The sequence below is a fragment of the Arachis stenosperma genome, chromosome 2 (assembly GCF_014773155.1).
Source record: "Arachis stenosperma cultivar V10309 chromosome 2, arast.V10309.gnm1.PFL2, whole genome shotgun sequence".
NCBI classification, from domain to species: domain Eukaryota; kingdom Viridiplantae; phylum Streptophyta; class Magnoliopsida; order Fabales; family Fabaceae; genus Arachis; species Arachis stenosperma.
The window spans coordinates 75,697,516-75,705,335 of NC_080378.1; the positions used below are offsets into that span (position 1 = coordinate 75,697,516).

Below are 7,820 nucleotides of genomic sequence, written 5' to 3' on the forward strand. Positions count from 1 at the left end.
TGCCTGGGATTGTTTGTGTATGGACAACTGACGGTTCATCTTGTTGCTTAGATTAGGTATTTTTTCTTCAGAGTTCTTAAGAATGAATTCTAGTGTTTCAAGGTGATGTTCTTATCATCACCAAGGCTGATTGATCCTCATCAATTTAGCTCTTGAATGCAATGTCTTGCTGAAGCTTAGCTAGCTATGTCTAATTCCTTTAGACTAAAGCTTTAGACTAACATTGCATGATTCCTGGAATTCTCATTAAGAATTTTGATACCTTTATTTTCTTCCTTCCACTTAATTTTCGAAAAATCCAAAAAAATTACAAAATCATAAAAACCAAAAATATTTTTTGTTTAAATCTAGTGTCTCATTTTAAGTTTGGTGTCAATTGCATGTTTCTGTTCTTCTTGCATTTTTCGAATTTATGCATGTGTCTTAATTAATCTTCAAGTTGTTCTTGATGATTTTCTTGTTTTGATCTTTGAATTTTATTGACTTGAGTGTTTTGTTGTTTCTCATATGCATTTTTATTTTGTTAGTGTCAATAGTATACAAACTGCTAAGTTTGGTGTCTTGCATGCATTGTTATTTGATTTTAGTTGCATTTTGATTATTCCTCATTATTAAAAATCCAAAAATATTTTTAATTTGTGTCTTTTCAAGTCAATAATACAGAGAATTGAAGATTCAGAACATACTGCAGAGGAATCACACAGAAAAAGCTGGGCATTCAAAAATGCCCAGTGAAGAAGACAGACTGGCGTTTAAACGCCAGCCAGGGTGCCTGGCTGGGCGTTTAACACCCAAAAGGGTAGAAGTTTGGGCGTTAAACGCCAGAATGTGCACCATTCTGGGCGTTTAACGCCAGGATGGCAAAGGGGCAAGATTTTGTTTTCAAAATCAATTTTTTTCAAGTTTTCAAAGTTTTTCAAAATCAAATCTTTTTCAAATCATATCTTCTCAATCACATCTCTTTAAAACCAATCTTCTCAACCACATCTTTTTCAAAATAGTTTTCAATCAAATCTTTTTAACTTCTAATCTCAAAATCTTTTTCAAAAAATCACTTGATTTCTCTTCCAACTTCAATTTTCGAAAATTATCAATCAATCTTTAAAATGTTTTTAACATCTTTCTAATTAATTTTCGAAAATCCTCTTCCCTCCTTCTCACATCCTTCTATTTATGGAGTACTACTCCTTCTTAATGCACAACTCGAACTCTATCTCATCAAGTTCGAATTCTTCTACCTTCTTTCTTCTATTTTTCTTTTCCTCTGACACTTCAAGGAATCTCTATACTGTGACATAGAGGATTCCACATTTTTCTTTTTCTCTTCTCTTTCATATGAGCAGGAGCAGAGACAAAGGCATTCTTGTTGAAGCTGACCCTGAACCTGAGAGAACCTTGAAGCGAAAGCTAAGAGAAGCTAAAGCACAACTCTCTGTTGAGGACCTGACCGAATTCTTCAAGGAAGAAGAACCCATGGCAGCCGAAAACAACAACAATGCCAACAATGCAAGGAAGGTGCTGGGTGACTTCACTGCACCTACTCCTGATTTCTATGGGAGAAGCATCTCTATCCCTGCCATTGGAGCAAACAACTTTGAGCTTAAGCCTCAATTAGTTTCTCTAATGCAACAGAATTGCAAGTTCCATGGACTTCCAATGGAAGATCCTCATCAGTTTTTAGCTGAGTTCTTGCAAATCTGTGACACAGTCAAGACTAATGGGGTTGACCCTGAGGTCTATAGACTGATGCTATTCCCTTTTGCTGTAAGAGACAGAGCTAGAATATGGTTGGATTCTCAACCTAAAGAAAGCCTGGACTCTTGGGAAAAGCTAGTCAATGCCTTCTTGGCAAAGTTCTTTCCACCTCAAAGATGGAGTAAGCTTAGAGTGGAAGTCCAAACCTTCAGACAGAAGGATGGAGAATCCCTCTATGAAGCTTGGGAAAGATACAAACAATTAATCAGAAGATGTCCCTCAGACATGCTTTCTGAATGGAGCATCATAGGTATTTTCTATGATGGTCTCTCTGAACTATCCAAGATGTCTTTGGATAGCTCTGCTGGAGGATCTCTTCATCTGAAGAAGACGCCTGCAGAGGCTCAAGAGCTAATTGAAATGGTTGCAAATAACCAATTCATGTACACTTCTGAAAGGAATCCTGTGAACAATGGGACTAGTCAGAAGAAAGGAGTTCTTGAGATTGACACTCTAAATGCCATACTGGCTCAGAACAAGATATTGACTCAACAAGTCAATTTGATTTCTCAAAGTCTGTCTGGAATGCAAAATGCACCTGGCAATGCTAAGGAAGCTTCATCTGAGGAAGAAGCTTATGATCCTGAGAATCCTTCAATGGAAGAGGTGAACTACCTAGGAGAACCCTATGGAAACACCTATAATTCTTCATGGAGAAATCATCCAAATCTCTCATGGAAGACTCAAGAGAGACCTCAACAAGGTTTCAATAACAATAATGGTGGAAGAAACAGGTTTAGCAATGGCAAGCCTTTTCCATCATCTTCTCAGCAACAGACAGAGAGTTCTAAGCAGAGTACTTCTGACTTAGCAACAATGGTCTCTGATCTAATAAAGACCACTTAAAGTTTCATGACTGAAACAAGGTCCTCCATTAGGAATTTGGAAGGACAAGTGGGTCAGCTGAGCAAGAAAATTACTGAACTCCCTCCTAGTACTCTCCCAAGTAATACAGAAGAAAATCCAAAAGGAGAGTACAAAGCCATAACCATGGCCGAATGTGGAGAGGAAAGAGAGGAGATGGACGCCACTGAGGAAGACCTCAATGGGCGTGCACCAACCTCCTCTGAGTTCCCCAATGAGGAACCATGGGAATCTAAGGCTCAAAATGAGACCATAGAGATTCCATTGGACTTACTTCTGCCTTTCATGAGCTCTGATGAGTATTCTTCCTCTGAAGAGGATGAGTATGTCAATGAAGAGCAAGTTGCTAAATACCTTGGAGCAATCATGAAGCTAAATGACAAGTTATTTGGAAATGAGACTTGGGAAGATGAACTTCCCTTGCTCACCAAAGAACTGGATGACTTGTCTAGGCAGAAACTGCCTCAGAAGAGGCAGGATCCTGGGAAGTTTTCTATACCTTGTACCATAGGCACCATGACCTTCAAGAAGGCCTTGTGTGACTTAGGGTCAAGTGTAAACCTCATGCCCCTCTCTGTAATGGAGAAATTAGGGATCTTTGAGGTGCAAGCTGCAAAAATCTCACTAGAGATGGCAGACAACTCAAGAAAACAAGCCTATGGACTTGTAGAGGATGTTCTGGTAAAAGTTGAAGACCATTACATCCCTACTGATTTCGTAGTCCTAAAGACTGGGGAGTGCATGGATGAATCCATCATCCTTGGCAGACCCTTCCTAGCCACAGCAAAGGCTGTGATAGATGTTGATAGAGGAGAATTGATCATTCAAGTGAATGAAGAATCCTTGGTGTTTAAGGCCCAAGGACATCCCTCTATCATCATGGAGAGGAAGCATGAAGAGCTTCTCTCAAAACAGAGCCAAACAGAGCCCCCACAGTCAAACTCTAAGTTTGGTGTTGGGAGGCCACAACCAAACTCTAAGTTTGGTGTTGAACCCCCACATTCAAACTCTAAGTTTGGTGTTGGGAGGTTCCAACACGGTTCTGAGTATTTCTGAGGCTCCATGAGAGTCCTCTGTCAAGCTACTGACATTAAAGAAGCGCTTGTTGGGAGGCAACCCAATGTTTTATAGTTAACTATTTTCTTTTGTTATTTTATCTTTTTTTTGTAGGTTGATGATCATAAGAAGACACAAAAACAATGAAAAAAGCAAAAACAGAATGAAAAACAGGAAGAAAAACAGCACACCCTGGAGGAAGATGCTGCTGGCGTTTAAACGCCAGTAAGCCTAGCAGTTGGGCGTTTAACGCCCAGTCTGGCACCATTCTGGGCGTTTAACGCCAGAAAGGGGCACCAGACTGGCGTTAAACGCCAGAAAAGGGCTAGAACCTGGCGTTAAATGCCAGGAATGGGCACCAGCCCGGCGTTTAACGCCAGAAATAGCTCAAAACGTGATTTTGAGCAACATTTGGTGCAGGGATGACTTTTCCTTGACACCACAGGATCTGTGGACCCCACAGGACCCCACCATCACTCTCTCTCTTCTTCCCCCATTCACCAATCACCTCAACACCTCTTCCCCAAAAACCCTTCACCTATCAAATCCCATCTTTCTCTTCACCACTCACATCCATCCTTCATAAAACCCCACCAACCTCACCCTTCAAATTCAAACCACTTTCCCTCCCAAACCCACCCATAATAGCCGAACCATTACCCCCCTCTCTCCTATATATACCCTTCTTCAACCCTTCATTTTCACACAACCTAAACACCACTTCTCCCCCTCTTTGGCCAAACACACCACCATCTCCCTCTTCTTCATTTCTTCTTCTTCTACTCTCTTCTTTCTTCTTTTGCTCGAGGACGAGCAAACAGTTTAAGTTTGGTGTGGTAAAAGCGTTGCTTTTTCATTTTTCCATAACCATTATGGCATCCAAGGCCGGAGAAACCTCTAGAAAGAGGAAAGGGAAGGCAAAAGCTTCCACCTCCGAGTCATGGGAGATGGATAGATTCCTCTCAAGGGTGCATCAAGTCCACTTCTATGAAGTTGTGGCCTTGACGAAGGTGATCCCCGAAGTCCCCTTTTCACTCAAAAAGGGTGAATATTCGGAGATCCGCCATGAGATCCGAAGAAGAGGTTGGGAAGTACTTACCAACCCCATTCAACAAGTCGGAATCTTGATGGTTCAAGAGTTCTATGCCAATGCATGGATCACAAAGAACCATGACCAAAGTGTGAACCCGAATCCAAAGAATTATCTCACTATGGTTCGGGGGAAATACTTGGATTTTAGTCCGGAGAGTGTGAGGGTGGCGTTCAACTTGCCTATGATGCAAGGAGATGAGCATCCTTATACAAGAAGGGTCAACTTTGATCAAAGGTTGGACCAAGTCCTCACAATCATATGTGAAGAGGGCGCACAATGGAAGCAAGATTCAAGAGGAAAGCCGGTTCAATTGAGAAGGCATGACCTCAAGCCCGTGGCTAGAGGATGGTTAGAGTTCATACAACGCTCAATCATCCCCACTAGCAACCGGTCCGAAGTTACCATAGACCGGGCTATCATGATCCATAGCATCATGATTGGAGAAGAAGTGGAAGTTCATGAGGTCATAGCCCAAGAACTCTACAAGGTGGCAGATAAGTCCTCTACCTTAGCAAGGTTAGCCTTTCCTCACCTCATTTGTCACCTCTGTTATTCAGTTGGAGTTGACATAGAAGGAGATACCCCCATTGATGAGGATAAGCCCATCACCAAGAAAAGGATGGAGTACACAAGAGACCCCTCTCATCATGAGATCCCTGAAATGCCTCAAGGGATGCACTTTCCTCCACAAAACTATTGGGAGCAACTAAACACCTCCCTAGGAGAGTTGAGTTCCAACATGGGACAACTAAGGGTGGAGCATCAAGAACACTCCATCATCCTTCATGAAATTAGAGAAGACCATAGAATCATGAGGGAGGAGCAACAAAGACAAGGAAGAGACATTGAGGAGCTTAAGCACTCCATAGGATCTTCAAGAGCAAGAAAGAGCCGCCATCATTAAGGTGGACCCGTTCTTTGATTTCCTTGTTCTTTATTCTTCTGTTTTTCGATTTTTTTATGCTTATGTTTATCCATGTTTGTGTCTTGTGATCATTAGTGTCTTAGTGTCTATGCCTTAAAGTTATGAATGTCCTATGAATCCATCACCTTTCTTGAATAAAAACGTGCTTAAATTGAAAAGGAAAGAATTGCATGAATTCTGAATTTTATAATAGTTTAATTAATTTGATGTGGTGGCAATACTCTTGTTCTCTGAATGTATGCTTAAACAGTGCATATGTCTTTTGAATTTGTGGTTCATGAATGTTGGCTCTTGAAAGAATGATGAAAAAGGAGACATGTTACTGAGGATCTGAAAAATCATTAAAAATGATTCTTGAAGCAAGAAAAAGCAGTGAAAAAAAAAAGAAAGAAGAAAACGAAAAAAAACCGAAAAAAAGAAAGAAAGAAAAAGAAAGAAATAAAGTTGTGATCCAAGGCAATAAGAGTGTGCTTAAGAACCCTGGACACCTCTAATTGGGGACTTTAGCAAAGCTGAGTCACAATCTGAAAAGGTTCACCCAATTATGTGTCTGTGGCATGTATGTATCCGGTGGTAATACTGGAAGACAGAGTGCTTTGGGCCACGGCCAAGACTCAATAAGTAGCTGTGTTCAAGAATCATCATACTTAACTAGGAGAATCAATAACACTATCGGGATTCTAAGTTCCTAAAGAAGCCAATCATTCTGGATTTCAAAGGATAGAGTGAGATGCCAAAACTATTCAGAGGCAAAAAGCTAAAAGCCCCGCTCATCTAATTAATACTGATCTTCATAGATGTTTTTGGAGTTCATTGCATATTCTCTTCTTTTTATCTTATTTGATCTTCAGTTGCTTGGGGACAAGCAACAATTTAAGTTTGGTGTTGTGATGAGCGGATAATTTGTACACTTTTTGGCATTGTTTTTAGTATGTTTTTGGTATGATCTAGTTAGTTTGTAGTATATTTTATTAGTTTTTAGTTAAAATTCACTTTTCTGGACTTTACTATGAGTTTGTGTGTTTTTCTGTGATTTCAGGTATTTTCTGGCTGAAATTGAGGGACCTGAGCAAAAATCTGATTCAGAGACTCAAAAGGACTGCAGATGCTGTTGGATTCTGACCTCCCTGCACTCGAAGTGGATTTTCTGGAGCTACAGAAGCTCAATTGGCGCGCTCTCAACGGCGTTGGAAAGTAGACATCCTGGGCTTTCCAGCAATATATGATAGTCCATACTTTGCCCAAGATTTGATGGCCCAAACCGGCGTTCAAAGTCACCTCAAGAAATCCCAGCGTTAAACGCTGGAACTGGCACCCAAATGGGAGTTAAACGCCCAAACTGGCACCAAAGCTGGCGTTTAACTCCAAGAAGAGTCTCTACACGAAAAATGCTTCATTGCTCAGCCCAAGCACACACCAAGTGGGCCCGGAAGTGGATTTTTATGTCATTTACTCATTTCTGTACACCTTAGGCTACTAGTTTTCTATAAGTAGGACCTTTTACTATTGTATTAAGAATCTTCGGATCTTTGGAACCTTTTTCTTTAGATCGTTTGATCACTTTGGGAGGCTGGCCATTCGGCCATGCCTAGACCTTGTTCTTATGTATTTTCAACGGTGGAGTTTCTACACACCATAGATTAAGGTGTGGAGCTCTGCTGTACCTCGAGTATTAATGCAATTACTATTGTTCTTCTATTCAATTCCGCTTGTTCTTTGTCCAAGATATCACTTGTTCTTCAACATGATGAAGGTGATGATTGACGCCCATCACCATTCTCACTCATGAACAAAGTGAATGACAACCACTCTTGTTCTACAAGCATCTGAGGCTTAGTGAATATCTCTTGGATTCCTGATTGCACGATGCATGGTTGATCGCCTGACAACCGAGTGCTCGCCTGACAAACGAGCCAACCATTCCGTGAGATCAGAGTCTTCGTGGTATAGGCAAAAACTGATGGCAGCATTCAAGAGAATCCGGAAGGTCTAACCTTGTCTGTGGTATTCTGAGTAGGATTCAATGATTGAATGACTGTGACATGCTTCAAACTCCTAGCAGGCTAGGGCGTTAGTGACAGACGCAAAAGAATCAATGGATTCTATTCCGGCCTGAACGAGAACCGA

General features: G+C 41.0%; 1 non-coding gene across 1 annotated transcript; it reads right to left on the minus strand.

Moving 5' to 3' along the window:
• Nucleotides 1-1,878: 1,878 nt before the first annotated feature.
• LOC130964447 (small nucleolar RNA R71) lies at nucleotides 1,879-1,986 on the minus strand. Its single transcript, XR_009080541.1, has one exon. It is a non-coding gene; the product is annotated as a small nucleolar RNA R71 (small nucleolar RNA).
• Between the last annotated feature and the right edge of the window lie 5,834 nt (nucleotides 1,987-7,820).